This window comes from Triticum urartu, chromosome 4A (genome assembly GCF_056163025.1).
Source record: "Triticum urartu cultivar PI428250 chromosome 4A, HENAU_Tu73, whole genome shotgun sequence".
NCBI lineage: Eukaryota > Viridiplantae > Streptophyta > Magnoliopsida > Poales > Poaceae > Triticum > Triticum urartu.
Genome location: NC_141876.1, coordinates 144,909,354 through 144,926,900, shown reverse-complemented (window position 1 = coordinate 144,926,900; position 17,547 = coordinate 144,909,354).

Sequence of the window (17,547 nt, the reverse complement as noted above, 5' to 3'; positions counted from 1 at the left end):
AAATCAAACAAGGACGGGGCAGGCAAGGTAATAGTCTCAGGATGATTTTTACCAAATATTAATTTGTACTTAAGCGCCTTTTCCCTATTCTTAACAATAAAATCATGTGCTACCATACTCTGATAATCTAGATAAGCAGGAGGCAGCAATTTTTCTTCTTTCTCATAATGCCTAATAGGTATGTTAAAATGTGCAACGAGGCGTGAGGCGAAGATGCCTCCAAGGACGGGGCCCTTAGTACGGTTAAGATTTAACCGTTTTGCAACAATAGCGCCCAAACTAAATGTGTCATCATGAAATAAGGCATGGCACAAAATAACAATATCATGGGCACTCAGGTTTCCACAGTTTCCGCGCCCAATTAAGCATCTACTAGCAAATATAGCAAAATAACATAGAACAGGAAAGTGTATGCTAGTAATTCGTGCGTCGGAAACCTTCCTCGTTTCCCTAACAACAATGGTATCAATAAACCCATCCACATCGTCACGATGTGGCTCCTCTACACTGCCCTCAAAAGGGATCAAGCAAACCCGACTAAAATAACGAAGTGACATCTCCTTATGCTCATCATATAAATAAAATTCCACCGTAGGTGGTGAGCTCCTGGCATGGAAATGAAAATTTTGCACAAAGATATTGGTGAGTAAGAGATACTGTTCACGTTGGTCATGGAGGAAGGCGGTGAGGCCTGCATTCTCAGCCAATTCATAGAAATCATCATAAATCCCGGCTTCTCTCAAGAAATTATCACAAGGCCATTCACACGGTCGGACCTCTGCGGTGCGAGGGAGATTATACTTGGGCCTCTTATCCTCCTCACTTTACTTGTCCTTCGAGCTTCGGCTCGATAAGCCCCTCAAAAATCTCTTCATCTTTTTCTAAAAATATTTGAAATTTTAGTAACTTCAAAATAAAAGTGAACCAAACTCAACAAAATTGATAGCAACTACTCCCACAAGTGCCTAGAGACTATATCATGCATTAAAACTACTTTGACCATATAAATTTGACATGCAAGCTCAAGAAAAGGGTCACTTAAGAAGCAAAAAATTGCAATGAATAAAGCACTAGAACAAAAACTAAGTGGACCATTGGAGGAGTCACATACCAAGGAACAATCCCCCAAAGCAGTTTTGTGAGAGGTGCTTTGAGCAAGGAGATCGAAAATGGCAGCAAGATGAGCTTGGACTCGGGTTTGAGCTGGCTGGTGGTGTTTGTGAGAGGAAGAATGGGTGTGTGGTAGCTGGAATACCACGAGGCAGGGGTGCGCGCCCAGGGGGGTAGGGCGCGCCCTCCACCCTCATGGCCAGGTGCTTGCTCCCCTTGTTGTGTTTTCAGTGCCAGCTATTCTCAAATGTTCTAGAAAAAATCATATTTAATTTTCAAGGCATTTGGAGAACTTTTATTTTCGGGGTATTTTTTATTGAATGTATAATTTAGAAAACAGACAGAAATTACTATTTTTGCTTTATTTAATATAAATAACAGAAAGTAAAAAGAGGGTATAGAGAGTTGTGTTTTCTAAATTCATCCATCTCATGCTCATTAAAAGGAATCCGCTAACAAGGTTGATCAGGTCTTTTTTAACAAACTCATTCCAAATAACATGGAACCAGAGAATTTTTGAATAACACTATGTTACCTCAACGGGGATATGCACATCCCCAACAATAAGAATATCATATTTCTTCTTGACAGTAGGTAGAGGAAATTCAAAACCTCCAAAAATAATCGATGGAATTTTTCCAATAGAGTTGATACTGTGGACTTGAGGTTGTTTCCTCGGAAAGTGTACCATATGCTCATTACCATTAACATGAAAAGTGACATTGCCTTTGGTGCAATCAATAATAGCCCCTGCAGTATTCAAAAAGGTTCTTCCAAGAATAATAGACATACTATCGTCCTCGGGAATATCAAGAATAACAAAGTCCGTTAAAATAGTAGCGTCTGCAACCACAACAGGCACATCCTCACAAATACCGACATGTATAGCAGTTGATTTGTCAGCCATTTGCAAAGATATTTCAGCAGGTGTCAACTTATTCAATTCAATTCTACGATATAAAGAGAGAGGCATAACACTAACACCGGCTCCAAGATCACATAAAGCAGTTTTAACATATTTTCTTTTAATGGAGCATGGTACAGTTGGTACTCCGGGATCTCCTAGTTTCTTAGGTATTCCACCCTTAAAATTATAATTAGCAAGCATGGTGGAAATTTCAGCTTCCGGTATCTTTCTTTTATTTGTCACAATTTATTTCATATACTTAGCATAAGGATTCATTTTAAGCATATCTGTCAAACGCATACGCAAAAAGATAGGTCTAATCATTTCAGCAAAGCGCTCAAAATCCTCATCATCCTTTTTCTTGGATGGTTTGGGAGGAAAAGGCATGGGTTTCTGAACCCATGGTTCTCTTTCCTTACCGTGCTTCCTAGCAACAAAGTCTCTCTTATCATAACGTTGATTCTTTGATTGTGGGTTATCAAGATCAATAGCAGGTTCAATCTCTACATCATTATCATTGCTAGGTTGAGCATCAACATGAACATCATCATAACATTATTACTAGGTTCATGTTCATTACCAGATTGGGTTTCAGCATCAGAAATAGAAATATCATTGGGATTCTCAGGTGTGTCAATAACATGTTCACTAGAAGCATGCAAAGTCCTATCATTTTTCTTTTTCTTCCTTTTAGAAGGACTAGGTGCATCAATATTATCTCTCTGAGAATCTTGCTCAATTCTCTTAGGATGGCCCTCAGGATACAAAGGTTCCTGAGTCATTTTACCACCTCTAGTCATAACTCTAACAACATTATCATTTTTCTTACTATTTAATTCATTGAGCAAATCATTCTGAGCTTTAACTACTTGTTCTACTTGAGAGCAAACCATAGAAGCATGTTTACTAATAAGTTCAAGTTCACCTTTAACATTAGCCATATAATCACTCAAGTGTTCAATCATATAAGCATTATGTTTCAATTGTCTACCAACATAAGCATTGAAGTTCTCTTGTTTAACAATAAAATTATCAAACTCATCTAAGCATTGGCTAGCAGACTTATAATGAGGAATATCACCTTCATCAAATATATAGAGAGAATTTACCTTTACTACCTGTGTCGGGTTATCAAGACCATGTGTTTCCTCAATAGGTGATGGATTAAAACCATGTATTTCTTCAACGGGTGGTAAATTAAGACCATGTATTTCCTCAACAGGAGGTAAATTCTTAACATCTTCAGCTTTATACCTTTTTCCTTCATAGATTTCTTTGCCTCTTGCATATCTTCAGGACTGAGAAATAGAATACCCCTTTTCTTCGGAGTTGGCTCAGGAGTTGGTTCAGGAATTGGATCAGGGATTGGATCAGGAAGTGTCCAATTATTTTCATTAGTCAACATATTATTCAATAGAATTTCAGCTTCATCTGGTGTTCTTTCCCTGAAAACACAACCAACAAAACTATCTAGGTAGTCTCTGGAAGCATCAGTTAGTCCATTATAAAAGATATCAAGTATTTCATTTTGCTTAAGAGGATGATCAGGCAAAGCATTAAGTAAGTGGAGAAGCCTCCCCCAAGCTTGTGGGAAACTCTCTTCTTCAATTTGCACAAAATTATATATCTCCCTTAAGGCAGCTTGTATCTTATGAGCAGGGAAATATTTAGCAAAGAAGTAATAAATCATATCCTGGGGACTACGCACACAACCAGGATCAAGAGAATTAAACCATATCTTAGCATCACCCTTTAATGAGAACGGAAATAATTTAAGGATATAGTAATAGCGAGTTTTCTCATCATTAGTCAACATGGTGGCTATATCATTTAATTTAGTAAGATGTGCCACAACAGTTTCATATTCGTAGCCATAGAAAGGATCAGATTCAATTAAAGTAATTATCTCAGGGTCGACAAAGAATTCGTAATCCTTATCAGTAACAAAGATAGGTGAAGTAGCATAAGCATGATCATATTTTATTCTAGCATTCAAAGTTTTTTGTTTTAGCTTAGCTAATAGTTTCTTAAGATCACTCCTATCATTGCAAGCAAGAAAATCTCTAGCAGTTTCTTCATCCATAACATAGCCCTCAGGCACAACAGGTAATTCATATCTAGGGGGAGAATCTTCATCATCACTTTCATTAATATTATCTGTTTCAATAATTTCATTCTCTCTAGCCCTAGCAAGTTGTTCATCAAGAAATTCACCAAGTGGCACAGTAGTATCAAGCATAGAAGTAGTTTCATCATAAGTATCATGCATGGCAGAAGTGGCATCATCAATAACATGCGACATATCAGAATTAATAGCAAAAGCAGGTTTAGGTGTCGCAAGCTTACTGAAAACAGAAGGTGAATCAAGTGCAGAGCTAGATGGCAGTTCCTTACCTCCCCTCGTAGTTGACGGATAAATCTTGGTTCTTGGATCTTTTAAGTTCTTCATAATGATAAGCAGATATAAATCCCAAGTGACTCAAAGAATAGAGCTATGCTCCCTGGCAACGGGGCCAAAAAATAGTCTTGATAACCCACAAGAATAGGGGATCGCAGCAGTTTTCGAGGGTAGAGTATTCAACACAAATTTATTGATTCGACACAAGGGGAGCCAAAGAATATTCTCAAGTATTAGCAGCCGAGTTGTCAATTCAACCACACCTGGAAACTTAATATCTACAACAAGGTATTTAGTAGCAAAGTAATACGATATTAGTGGTAACGGTAGCAAAAGTAATATTTTTGGTGTTTTATAGTGATGATAACAGTAGCAACGAAAAAGTAAATAAGCGAAGAACAATATATGGAAAGCTCGTTGGCAATGGATCGGTGATGGAGAATTATGCCGGATGCGGTTCATCATGTAACTGTCATAACCTAGGGTGACACAGAACTAGCTCCAATTCATCAATGTAATGTAGGCATGTATTCCGAATATAGTCATACGTGCTTATGGAAAAGAACTTGCATGCCATCTTTTGTCCTACCCTCCCATGGCAGCGGGGTCCTATTGGAAACTAAGGGATATTAAGGCCTCCTTTTAATAAAGTACCGGACCAAAGCACTAACACATAGTGAATACATGAACTCCTCAAACTACGGTCATCACTGGTAAGTATCCCGATTATTGTCGCTTCAGGGTTAACGGATCATAACACATAATAGGTGACTATAGACTTGCAAGATAAGATCAAGAACTCTTGTATATTGATGAAAACATAATAGGTTCAGATCTGAAAGCATGGCACTCGGGCCCTAGTGACAAGCATTAAGCATAGAAAAGTCATAGCAACATCAATCTCAGAACATAGTGGATACTAGGGATCAAACCATAACAAAACTAACTCGACTACATGATAAATCTCATCCAACCCATCACCGTCCAGCAAGCCTACGATGGAATTACTCACGCACGGTGGTGAGCATCATGAAATTGGTGATGGAGGAAGGTTGATGATGATGATGGCGACGGATTCCCCTCTCCGGAGCCCTGAACAGACTCCAGATCAGCCCTCCCGAGAGAGTTTAGAGCTTGGCGGCGACTCCATATCGTAAAACGCGATGAATCCTTCTCCCTGGTTTTTTTCTCCCCGAAAGTGAGTATATGGAGTCAAGGTTGAGGTCGGTGGAGCGTCAGGGGGCCCACGAGGCAGGGGGGCGCGCCTAGGGGGGTAGGGCGCACCCCCACCCTCGTGGACAGGTGGAGGCCCCCTGACATGGATATACCTTCTAGTGTTTATTATATATTCCAAAATAATTCCCCGTTGATTTTTAGGTCATTCCGAGAACTTTTATTTCTGCACAAAAATAGCACCACGGCAATTCTGCTGAAAACGGCGTCAGTCCGGGTTAGCTCCATTCAAATCATGCAAGTTAGAGTCCAAAACAAGGGCAAAAGTGTTTGGAAAAGTAGATACGACGGAGACGTATCACTGGGTGGTGGGAAACAGGTGAGGAAATGGCGGGAAATGGTGGTGCGTTCATAAAATGCCGCCAATTAATGGAAACTTAGCATATAAGGAACATCGAGCTAGCACAAGGAGTAGATGATGATTAGATGAACACAGACCACACTACGGAACCCGTCGGTGATGAATTCATCAATCACAAACAGTTGTATACTAGCAAGCGTTTGCCCACAACACACACAGCTTATTCCATCACAAACAGGTCGGATGGATCAACTGTATGCCACCTGATGTCTACTACGCAACTTTATTCTTGTAGACTCGTGTTGGGCCTCCAAGCGCAGAGTTTTGTAGGACGGTAGCAATTTTCCCTCAAGTGGATGACCTAAGGTTTATCAATATGTGGGAGGTGTAGGATGAATATGGTCCCTCTTAAAAAACCCTGCAACCAAATACAAGAAATCTCTTGTGTCCCCGACACACCCAATACAATGGAAAATTGTATTAGTGCACTAGTTCGGCGAAGCGATGGTGATAAAAGTGTAATATTGATGGTAGAAATATATTTTTATAATCTAAATAAATAAAAACAGCAAGGTAGCAAATAGTAAATGGGCACAAAAACGGTATTGCAATGCTTGAAAGTGAGGCCTAGGGCCCGTACTTTCCCTAGTGCAACCTCTTAACAAATGCTAATATAATTGGATCATATAACCGTCCCTCAATGTGCAACGAAGAATCACTACAAATTTCCTATCTAGCGGAGAATATAAGCCGGAATTGTTTGTAGGGTATGAAACCACCTCAAAGCCATTCTTTCCGATCAATCTATCCTAGAGTTTGTACTAAAATAACACAAAGCTATTCTTTCCGATCAATCTAACCAAGATTTCGTACTAAAATAACACCAAAGCAAATTCAGATTCATAATATTCAATCCAACACAAAGAACTTCAAAGAGTGCCCCACGATTTCTACCGGAGAAACAAAGACAAGAACGTGCATCAACCCCTATGCATAGATTACCCCAATGCCACCTCGGGAATCTGCGAGTTGAGTGCCAAAACATATACCAAGTGAATCAATATGATACCCCATTTTCATCATGAGTATTCAATTGCAAGACATATATCAAGTGTTCTCGAATCCATAAAAGTATTCAATCCGATAACAACGAAACCTCAAAGGGAAAAACTCAATTCATCACAACAAGATAGAGAGGGGAAAACACCATATGATCCGACTATATTAACAAAGCCCACGATACATCAAGATCGTGACATCTCAAGAACACAAGAGAAAGAGAGATTAAACACATAGCTACTGGTACAAACCCTCAGCCCCGAGGGTGGACTACTCCCTCCTCATCGTGGTGGCCGTCAGGATGATGAAGATGGCCATCGGAGATGATTCCCCCCTGCGACAGGGTGCCATAAAGGGTCTAGATTGGTTTTTGGTGGCTACAGAGCCTTGTGGCGATGGACCTTCTGATCTAGGTTAACCCCGATGGTTTTTGGAATATTTGTAAATTTATAGGGTAAAGAGGGGGTGCGGGAGGCCACCGAGGTGGGCACAACCCACCTGGGCATGCCTGGTCCCCTAGGCGCGCCCTGGTGGGTTGTGCCCCACTCGGGGCACCCCCAGGTGTTGCTCTGGCCCATTGGTGGTCTTCTGGTCCATAAAAAAGACACAAAAAGTTTCGTGGTGTTTGGACTCCATTTGATATTGATTTCCTGTGATGTAAAAAACAAGCAAAAAACAGTAATGGGCACTGGGCACTGGGTCAATAGGTTAGTCCCAAAATATAATATAAAGTTGCTATAAAATGATTGTAAAACATCCAAGAATGATAATGTAACAGCATGAATACTTCATAAATTATAGATACGTTGGAGACGTATCAGCATCCCCAAGCTTAATTCCTACTCATCCTCGAGTAGGTAAATGATAAAAGAAATAATTTATGAAGTGTGAATGCTAGCAAAGTGCATAAGTTCGATCAATGAAAATTTCAATCACTTATCCTAGCATCATAACAACAATTCTTTCTCATAAAATTTCTCATGTTAAAGTAGCAACCAATTCACATGTTAAGGTTCAAACAATGAATTCTCTTGAAACCCAACAACCTATGTTCTCAGTCACCAAGCAATTGCAATTCAACTTATTCAATGGAGTTTAAGTAAGAGCTCCACATACTCAACCATCATATAGTCTTCTATGATTGCTAACACTCACCACATACACGTGAGCAATACGTTTCAACCGGACACATAGAAAGATAGGGGCTTATTGTTTTGCCTCCCAACGTATTCACCTCAAGGGTGATGTCAACAATAATAACTCATGCTACCCATATTCGACTGGACATATGTGCCTAGATCTTTCCTCACCACATGATGCTTGCCAAAAGAGAAAAATAAAAAGGAATAGAGAGAAAAACTTCCACTCTTTGCATAAAAGTAAATACTGAAAAGTAAAAGATAGGCCCTTCGCAGAGGGAAGCAGAGGTTGCCATGCGCTTATTTGTTTGTATGCTCAACCCCTTAGTGCAAAAGAACGTCATGTTGTATTGCCCCTTGTGATGGGAACCTTTATTATGCAGTCTGTCGCTTTTATTCTTCACCATCACAAGTTCGTACAACGCTCAATTTTCTCTTACACTAAATGATCTAACACTTTTAGAAGCAATTTTTATTGCCTTATTGCACCAATGAAAACTTACTTGAAGGATCTTGCTCAATCCTTAGGTAGGTATGGTGGACTCTTGAAAATAAGATTTGGGTTTAAGGATTTTTTGGATGCACAAGTAGTATCTCTACTTGGTGCGGAATTTTTGGCTAGCAAAGATGGGGGGCAATCACCACATGTTGAAGGATCTATGAAAATATAACTTCTATGTGAATATGAACAAACATAAACCATTACGTTGTCTTCCTTGTCCAACGTCAACAATTTTGGCATATAATATTTTGATGGGGGCTCACAATCACAAAAGATTTCCATGATAGTGTATTTGTATGTGAAAGTTCTCTTCCATATACTAATTATTAGTGAATTGCTTGTATGACCAATATTGTGATTGTCAAGCCTCAAAAGATTTCACTTTCTAAACCCGATGTGAAGCTACCACTAGGCATGATATGATTTCAACTTCAAGACTGTCGGTGTCAAAACCGGCGGATCTCGGGTAGGGGGTCCCGAACTGTGCGTCTACGCCGGATGGTAACAGGAGGCAAGGGACACGAAGTTTTACCCAGGTTCGGGCCCTCTCGATGGAGGTAAAACCCTACGTCCTGCTTGATTAATATTGATGATATAGGTAGTACAAGAGTAGATCTACCACGAGATCGAGGAGGCTAAACCCTAGAAGCTAGCCTACGGTATGGTTGTTGATGTGTCTGTTGTCCTACGGACTAAAACCCTCTGGTTTATATAGACACCGGGGAGGGTTAGGGTTACACAAAGTCGGTTACAATGGTAGGAGATCTTTATATCCGTATCGCCAAGCTTGCCTTCCACGCCAAGGAAAGTCCCTTCCGGACACGGGACGGAGTCTTCAATCTTGTATCTTCATAGTCCAGGAGTCCGGCTGAAGGTATAGTTCGGCTATCCGAACACCCCCTAATCCAGGACTCCCTCAGTAGCCCCTGAACCAGACTTCAATGACGACGAGTCCGGCGCGCAGATTGTCTTTGGCATTGCAAGGCGGGTTCCTCCTCCAAGTACTTCATAGAAGATTTTGAACACGAAGATAGTGTCCGGCTCTGCAAAATAAGTTTCCACATATTTCCATAGAGAGAATAATATTTACACCAATCTAATCTGCTGACGTATTCTATGGCATGACACACCACGGCCAAGCCTTTATCCGAGTCATTTCATTATCCCACCTCAGCGCGTCATGCGAGGCGGTTTCCTTGGCACGTCTTGTTAAAGCAGAGATCGTGTCCCCTTATCCCGGGATTCTCATCAATATGGTCGTGGGTAACTATTCACCCTCTTTATAAAGGGGACAAGGCTTTTATTTTTCCCTCCCGTGCTCAATTGAATCCTTCCCCCACCTCGAGCTCGAACGCCCGAAGTTCAGGTCAGGTGCTCTGAACCTTCAGTCATGCCCGGATCTAGCCTTCAAGGCCGATGGGTGCCTTCCTCCATCATGGAAGAAGACATCAAAAAGTTGAGGGAGGCCAGATATCTGACCGCCGAGATTTTGCATCAGCTGCCTCCCCGAGGGCAGGCCGTCCCCAGCCCCGAACCCAACGAGAATGTCGTGTTCGTCTCCCACTTCCTCCGAGGTCTAGGCCTTGGTCTGGATCCTTTCGTAAGGGGTTTGATGTTTTACTACGGGCTAGACTTCCATGATCTAGCTCCGGACTCCTTTCTTCATATCATGACATTTATTGTCGTGTGCGAGGCCTTCCTCCGGGTTACCCCTCACTTTGGCCTATGGCTCAAGACCTTTGAAGTGAAGCCGAAGATGGTCGAGGGGGAACATGCAGCGTGTGGAGGTTCCTCAATATGCAAGATGACGGGAGCTCCGTGGCCCAAAGGTTCCATCCCAGAGGTGTCTGAACTGTGGCAACAGGAGTGGTTCTACATCACGGCTCCTAGAAGTGCCAAGTGGGAGGCCCCCCTGTTTTCCGCTCGGGCCCCCCGCCACAGTTGATGTCATGGATCAGCAGAGGTCTGAGCTGGGGGCCAGCCAAGGACGTGCCTATACTGTAAAGCCGCATTCGAGATCTCTTCAATGGAGATTTCAGTTTGGTTACGGTAATACAGGTTATGCTGGTTCGTCAAGTCCAGCCTTGTAAACGCCGGCCTCTTCGCCTGTGGGAGCTCAATCCCGAGGGACCGCATGCCATTCAAAATTTCCTCGGCCTGACGCACGAGGAGATGTACAAGTCATTCTTCGGACCTCAGGTGGAGTGTCCGGAAATCACCGAGGACATGGGCCTGAGTAGTAACCGCGCCGCCGAATAGGTAAGGCATCTTCCGGCCGAGCATACTATCTCTCCTTTGTTACAAAGTTATTTTTGAAAGTTCTCTTTTTGACCAGGACTGGCTAACAAAGGCGAAGTTGATTCGGTGTTCGGCCCCCCTCCCTGAGGGTTTGGAAAATCCGGTATTGGAAAAGATGCTCCAGACCGCACCTTGCCCGGAGCCCTTGAAGGAAGATACTGTGGAGGATAATGCGGGCGGACGCGGGCCCCCAACGCTGCCCATTCTAGCTGAGGGAGCGAGCGTCTCCATGAAGGAAGACGACCAAAAGAGGAAAAGGACTGCGCCCGGGGATTCGGAAGCCGAAGCTTCCAAATGGGAGAAGAAGTCTCCCACAGAGGGTCCTACCTCGGGGGGCGCCATTGCCGCACAAAATCCGCGGGGGGATCAATTTTCCCGCGAGTTGTAAGTGACCCGAAATACTTGTAATAGTACAAATATGCCATCTTTTTCTTCTGAGAAAATAACCACCGCATATATTTTGCAATTCGGGCCTTAGCCCCTCTCAAATGAGCTCGTCTTCAGGGGATCTTCTTCCAGAGATGATGGAGAGCGAAATGCCTCCTCCGGACTCCTCCGCTCCAGAAGCGGGCGACCCTGAAGTGTCATCGCGGAGGGTCTCTCCGAGTCCGGTGAGGCCAGAAGATAATCCCATTGATCCCCGAAGCTCCCCGTGTCTTGCTCCCGAAGAGAGTAGACAAAAGAGTCTGGCACCGTCTGGTGTGCGATCGGATGTTCTGAGGGAGTTGGTGGGGCAGCGGCCATCTCAGATGAACATCGTGTGCTGATGAATATGGTGATGGAGAGAATATCGTCCGCCGAAAGCGGATTGCATGAAGCTTTTACGAGTCTACTGACAGGCTTTGAGGTACGTAAAAGAATGTATGGTAGTCCTGCACATGCTAGGTGTGCCCTGTGTAGATAGTAGCCCCTGAGACTCTGGTTGTAGTTGAAAACGACGACGAACAGAGGATCATATTCCCAGGTAATAACCATACTGCCTCTATGTGCAGGTGATGGAAGTTCCGGTGGCTAGCCGGACTAGCGAGTTTGCCCATTTAGAACGGCAGTTGGATGCGGCAGACGCCGACATCAAGCTTGTTAACAAAAGGCTTTACGAGGCGCAGGGTAAGTGTCGTTATCTGGTAAACGCCACATAGGAAGAGCAGCATGATGCCAGTATCTTTAATATGTTGTGACTGCAGATGGAGCTGCCACTGTTGAAGCCTTGCGGGCAGAACTTGCCCGAGCCAAGGAACAAGCGAGGTTGGGTAATGCGGCTACTGTGAAGGCGGCCGAAGAGTTGCAAGCCGAGAAGGCTGCGCATGGCGAGACCCGAGACAAGATGGCCAAGATGGTTATAGAATTAAAAGCCGCCGCCGACCGTTGCCGGGTTCTTGAAAAGGAAAACCAAGCGAAGGCATCGGACCTTGAGAAGGCTGCTGCGACGAAAAAGGATCTCCGCTCTGCTATGAGGGCAAAGAATGAGGAGCTGCGGGAAGCCGGGGATATTGTAGCTGGGAAATCCTTTATGTTGCGGAGGAAATTCGAAAATCCACGGTATGCCCCACTGGATCGACTGTGGAGTTCGGAGGATGTATATATGGATTTGGCGGCGAGCGCTGTCGATGGGGCCAAGTACTTCCAGGGTTAGACGGACCGTGAAGTAGACCAGCTGTTTTGGAGACAATTCCATTCTCCCGAGCGTCCACTTTCATTGACTGACCAATTAGCCGAATGGGCCGAACTAAGTAGGTTGTCCGGACTCTCCATGAGGTCTGTTGTGGATCAGCTATGGCCGGAAGGGTCAAAACCGAGCAGCTATTTCGGCTTGGTGCAGCAGGTCCTTGACGTGGTGCCGCGCATTGATGCGATGAGGAGGTCGGCATGCATAGAGGGCGCACGAATGGCCTTTGCCCGTGTTAAGGCATACTGGGCGGAGATGGATGCTACCAATGTTGCAGCACGGGATTCGGCTATAGGTCGAAAGGCTGCTGAGCACTACTTTGAAGAAGTTCTTGAGGGTGCCCGTTTGATAGAGACCCAGTGCTCAAAAAATATTATGTTCGAGTGATATGTAATCTCATTGTAAGCGAAATTCTTTTATGAATTTTTATAAGGCTATTTTTATACTTTTTCCTGAAAGTAATGTGATGCCTCCTGGGCGGCCGTTTATGTATACATGTGTATAACCTGAAAGATTGCAGCCGTCGGCTTCAACCCCCACGCATATAATGCGGAGGTGCTCACAAAAACACGAGTTCACACTTAACCCAACGTCTTGGTCCTATTAAGGAGGTGATAGCAGAGCGAGCGAGGCAACTGGACTATAATGCTTTAGCACTTTCACTTAGCCATAGGAGTTTGACAGTGGGGCTACAGATAGCCCCTGGTGGCTCCGCACTGTCCCGATTCCGGGGTGCGTACATGCCTGGCCGGAAAACGGCCCTTCGTTAAGGCGGAGGAATTCTAACATTCCCACAGGTCATCGAGTGGTTGACCAGTCTCACGCTATATCATGACAGTCAGTGTTCGGCTTTCTCTACTGAGGTGCTCGTTCGGATGAACCAGGGCACAATCGCAGTAGTTCTCCTGGTGCTACCTTAGCCGGCAAGGCGGAACGTAAGGCACCAAAACACAGGAGCCGGGCAAACCCAACATTTGACCAAAGACAATGATTCGGAGCTGATGCATATAGGGCCAAACTCGCGACGCCGAACACTCCCTAAGGTATTCGGTCTTTGTGGTATAAACCGGGCCTAAATAGTGGCCTTTGTAAGAAGCCCCTTGTGTCCAGGTACGTGCATTGTTCTGGCGTGGCCACATGCCAAGACGTCAGCATCCTTCTCAACGGTGGATATATGTCAACAAGAGACAGTAAAAAAGGTTTACGCAGGGTCTTAATCTAAAAAGAATCCTTGGAGCGGGTCCCTGCTGCACGTCTGTGCCTGTGTCTCCGTTGCGCCGTATCCTGGACGGGTGTACCACGATGATCGTCTGTAAAAATGAGAGGAAGTTAAGTGAAAAAATCGTCGTGCAAAAATATAGTTTTTAAAGAAACCATGTATATTTGAAGATGATAGGAATTTGCCACTTGTCTGCGCGCGTTGAGCCCCTTGTATTGAAAAATAGGGGTGTGACCACTTATTCCGTATAAATAACGGCGCCAGACTTGATTAGTTGTATCTGAGGTCTTGACGACCTATTGGATGCTTTCGCTTGTCCGGGCGCCTTTAGTGTGCGGCTGCCAAGGCAGCCTCACTCTCTTCGGCGCACAGAAATCGCTTGATATTTCTGTGCACTGTAATGATGCCACGTGGACCGGGCATCTTGAGTGTGAGGGAGGCGTAATGTGGTATTGCATTAAAGCGAGCGAAAGCTTCGCGTCCGAGCCATAATATTAAAGTTAAATGCTCGCGACGGAAGTTATCGGGGGAGCCGAATATAACTTGTAGTAGGAGGGAGCCCATACAACGAGCCCCTGGGCCCGGCGTTACTCCTTTAAAGGTAGTATTGCTATGGCGAATTTGTGTTGGATCTAACCCCATCCCGCGGATTGTATCCTGATATATTAGGTTTAGGCTACTGCCGCCGTCCATCAAGACTCTTGTGAAGTGATATCCGCCAATTACTGGGTCTAGTACCAGGGCAGCCCATCCCGCGTGTCGGATACTTGCTGAGTAATCGCGATGGTCGAAAGTGATCGGTTGAGATGACCAGTGGTAGGACTTCGTGGTGACAGGCACTTGGGTATATTTTCCTGAGAATGCCGCGTTGTTTTTTCCCTTTATTACATGTAACACGTTTACTGTTTTGACTTCTGGTGGAAATTTCTTTTGTTCCCCCGTGTCTTGCTTGGGGGGCTCGTCCTCGTCTTCACTTGGTGTATCCTCCCCCTTGTGTACGGCATTGAGCTTGCCGGACTGCTTGAAGACCCAACATTCTCTGTGGGTATGATTAGCAGGTTTACCAGGGGTACTATGAATCTGACATACTTGGTCCAGAATTTTGTTGAGGCTGGACAATTCATCCCTGGTGCCTTTAGGGGGCGGCTTTTGACCTGGCCGAGAGTTTTTGAATCCGGCATTTACTGTCGTGCCCTTCATGCTGTCTTCTTTATTCCGGCGTTTGTTATTGCTGTTGCGCCGTGATTTCCCATTTCCATATCTAACTTCGGATGTACTGGGGTCGCTGGTGCTGCATCTGGCTAGCCAGCTGTCCTCACCCGCGCAAAAGCGGGTCATGAGGTTTGTTAGTGCGGTCATCGTTCTCGGCTTATTTTGGCCGAGGTGTCTGGTGAGCCATTCGTCACGGACGCTATGCTTGAAAGCTGCCAAGGCTTCGGCTTCCGGACAGTCGACAATCTGGTTCTTTTTAGTAAGAAACCTGTTCCAAAGCTTTCGGGCTGACTCTCCGGGCTGTTGAGTTATATGACTCAAATCGTCCGCATCCGGAGGTCGGACATAAGTCCCTTGAAAATTTGCCCGAAAGGCGTCTTCGAGCTCTTCCCAACTTCCAATGGAGCTTTCGGGTAGGCCTTTGATCCAGTGACAAGCTGGCCCTTTGAGCTTGAGGGGTAGGTACTTGATGGCATGGAGATTATCTCCTCGAGCCATATGGATATGAAGGATGTAGTCCTCAATCCAGACCCCAGGGTCTGTTGTTCCGTCGTATGCCTCTATGTTTACGGGCTTGAATCCCTCTGGAAATTCATGGTCCAGCACCTCGTCGGTGAAACATAGGGGGTGTGCGGCACCCCTGTAGCTGGGTGTACCGCGTTGTTTGGATGTTTGTTGTGTTGCATTGTATACTGGGGCGCGCTTGCGTAGTCCATAGATGGATCTTGTTGCGCCGTCCTTTGGATGCGAGCCCTCATATGGGTCGCGTATTGTATTGTGAGCGGCGTTGTATGCCGATCTGTGTTGGTAGAGGGGTCGTCTATCCGACCAGGTGGCTGCTTTGATATTTGGTTGTAGGGGTTCTGAGGCCTCCTCATCGAATTCGGGTAGCAGCTTCCGCTTTGGGTAGCTCTTGGAGGGGCGATTGTCGCCGTACCTTGCTGAAGTGTTGAGTATTTTACTCCATCTGATTTGGAATGTGTCTTGTGCGGCTTTGAGCCTTTGCTTCTGCTTTTTCAGACTCCTCGCGGTGGCAACAAGCCTTTTACGGGCAGTCTACTGCTCCGGGTGTCTGTCCGGCGTTGTGTCGTCCGGACCATTAGCCTTGATAGGATTTGTTTGTTTGGTTTGATTATCCGGATTACCGTTGTCCGGCAGCGGTTCGCCCTGCTCCAGCGCTGGGTCTGTATGATCGCTATTTCTGTCGAGGCAGGATTTGGGGTGGCGCTTGCGTCGCCGCTTTGACTGCTTTTCGAGGGAACAAGCTTTCGGTGCGTCCTTCCGCTCCTCGTCATCATCTTTTGGTGCGTCCACCGTGTATACGTCATATGACGAGGTGGTGTTCCAGGGCCCAATAGGCGCTGGTTCTTCATCGTCTCCTTCATCGGCGTCCATACCGTCGATGTCTTCAGAGTTGAAATCGAGCATGTCGGTTAAATCGTCGACAGTGGCTACAAAGTGGGTGGTGGGTGGGCTTTGAATTTCTTCATCGTCCGTACCCCAACCTTGCTGACCGTAGTCTGGCCAGGGCTCTCCTGATAAAGAGAGAGACTTCAGTGACTTCAGGATATCGCCGAAAGGCGAGTGCTGAAAGATGTCTGCGGCAGTGAACTCCATGATCGGCGCCCAATCGGATTCGATCGGTAGGGGCGCGGAGGGTTCGGAGTCCGGAGAGGAGTCCGGTTCTTTGGAGTCACGAGTCTCACAAAGTGCGGGGCTGGTGCTTGGCTCAATCGCCGTTGGGGTCACAGCCCCCGAGGTGACGTCCAACCGCCCATCCTCGATCGGCGTAGTTGGCTCCGAATTAAGGGTCGGAGCCGATGCGGGTGCGGCCTCCAGGGCACTGTTCGGCGGTAGAGCTAGATCATGCTCGTCATGACAGTGCAACGCGCTTGGCAGTTACTCGAATCCGTCGAAGATCAAGTCCCCGCAGATGTCCGCCGTGTAGTTTAAACTTCCAAATCTAACCTGACGGCCAGGGGCGTAGCTTTCGATCTGCTCCAGACGGCCAAGCGAATTGGCCCGCAGTGCGAAGCCGCCGAAGACGAAGATCTGTCCGGGGAGGAAGGTCTCACCCTGGACTGTATCGCTATCGATGATCGTAGGAGCCATCGAGCCTGACGGCAACGACACAGAGGAACTCTCAATGAAAGCACCAATGTCGGTGTCAAAACCGGCGGATCTCGGGTAGGGGGTCCCGAACTGTGCGTCTAGGCCGGATGGTAACAGGAGGCAAGGGACACGAAGTTTTACCCAGGTTCGGGCCCTCTCGATGGAGGTAAAACCCTACGTCCTGCTTGATTAATATTGATGATATAGGTAGTACAAGAGTAGATCTACCACGAGATCGAGGAGGCTAAACCCTAGAAGCTAGCCTACGGTATGGTTGTTGATGTGTCTATTGTCCTACGGACTAAAACCCTCCGGTTTATATAGACACCGGAGAGGGTTAGGGTTACACAAAGTCGGTTACAATGGTAGGAGATCTTTATATCCATATCGC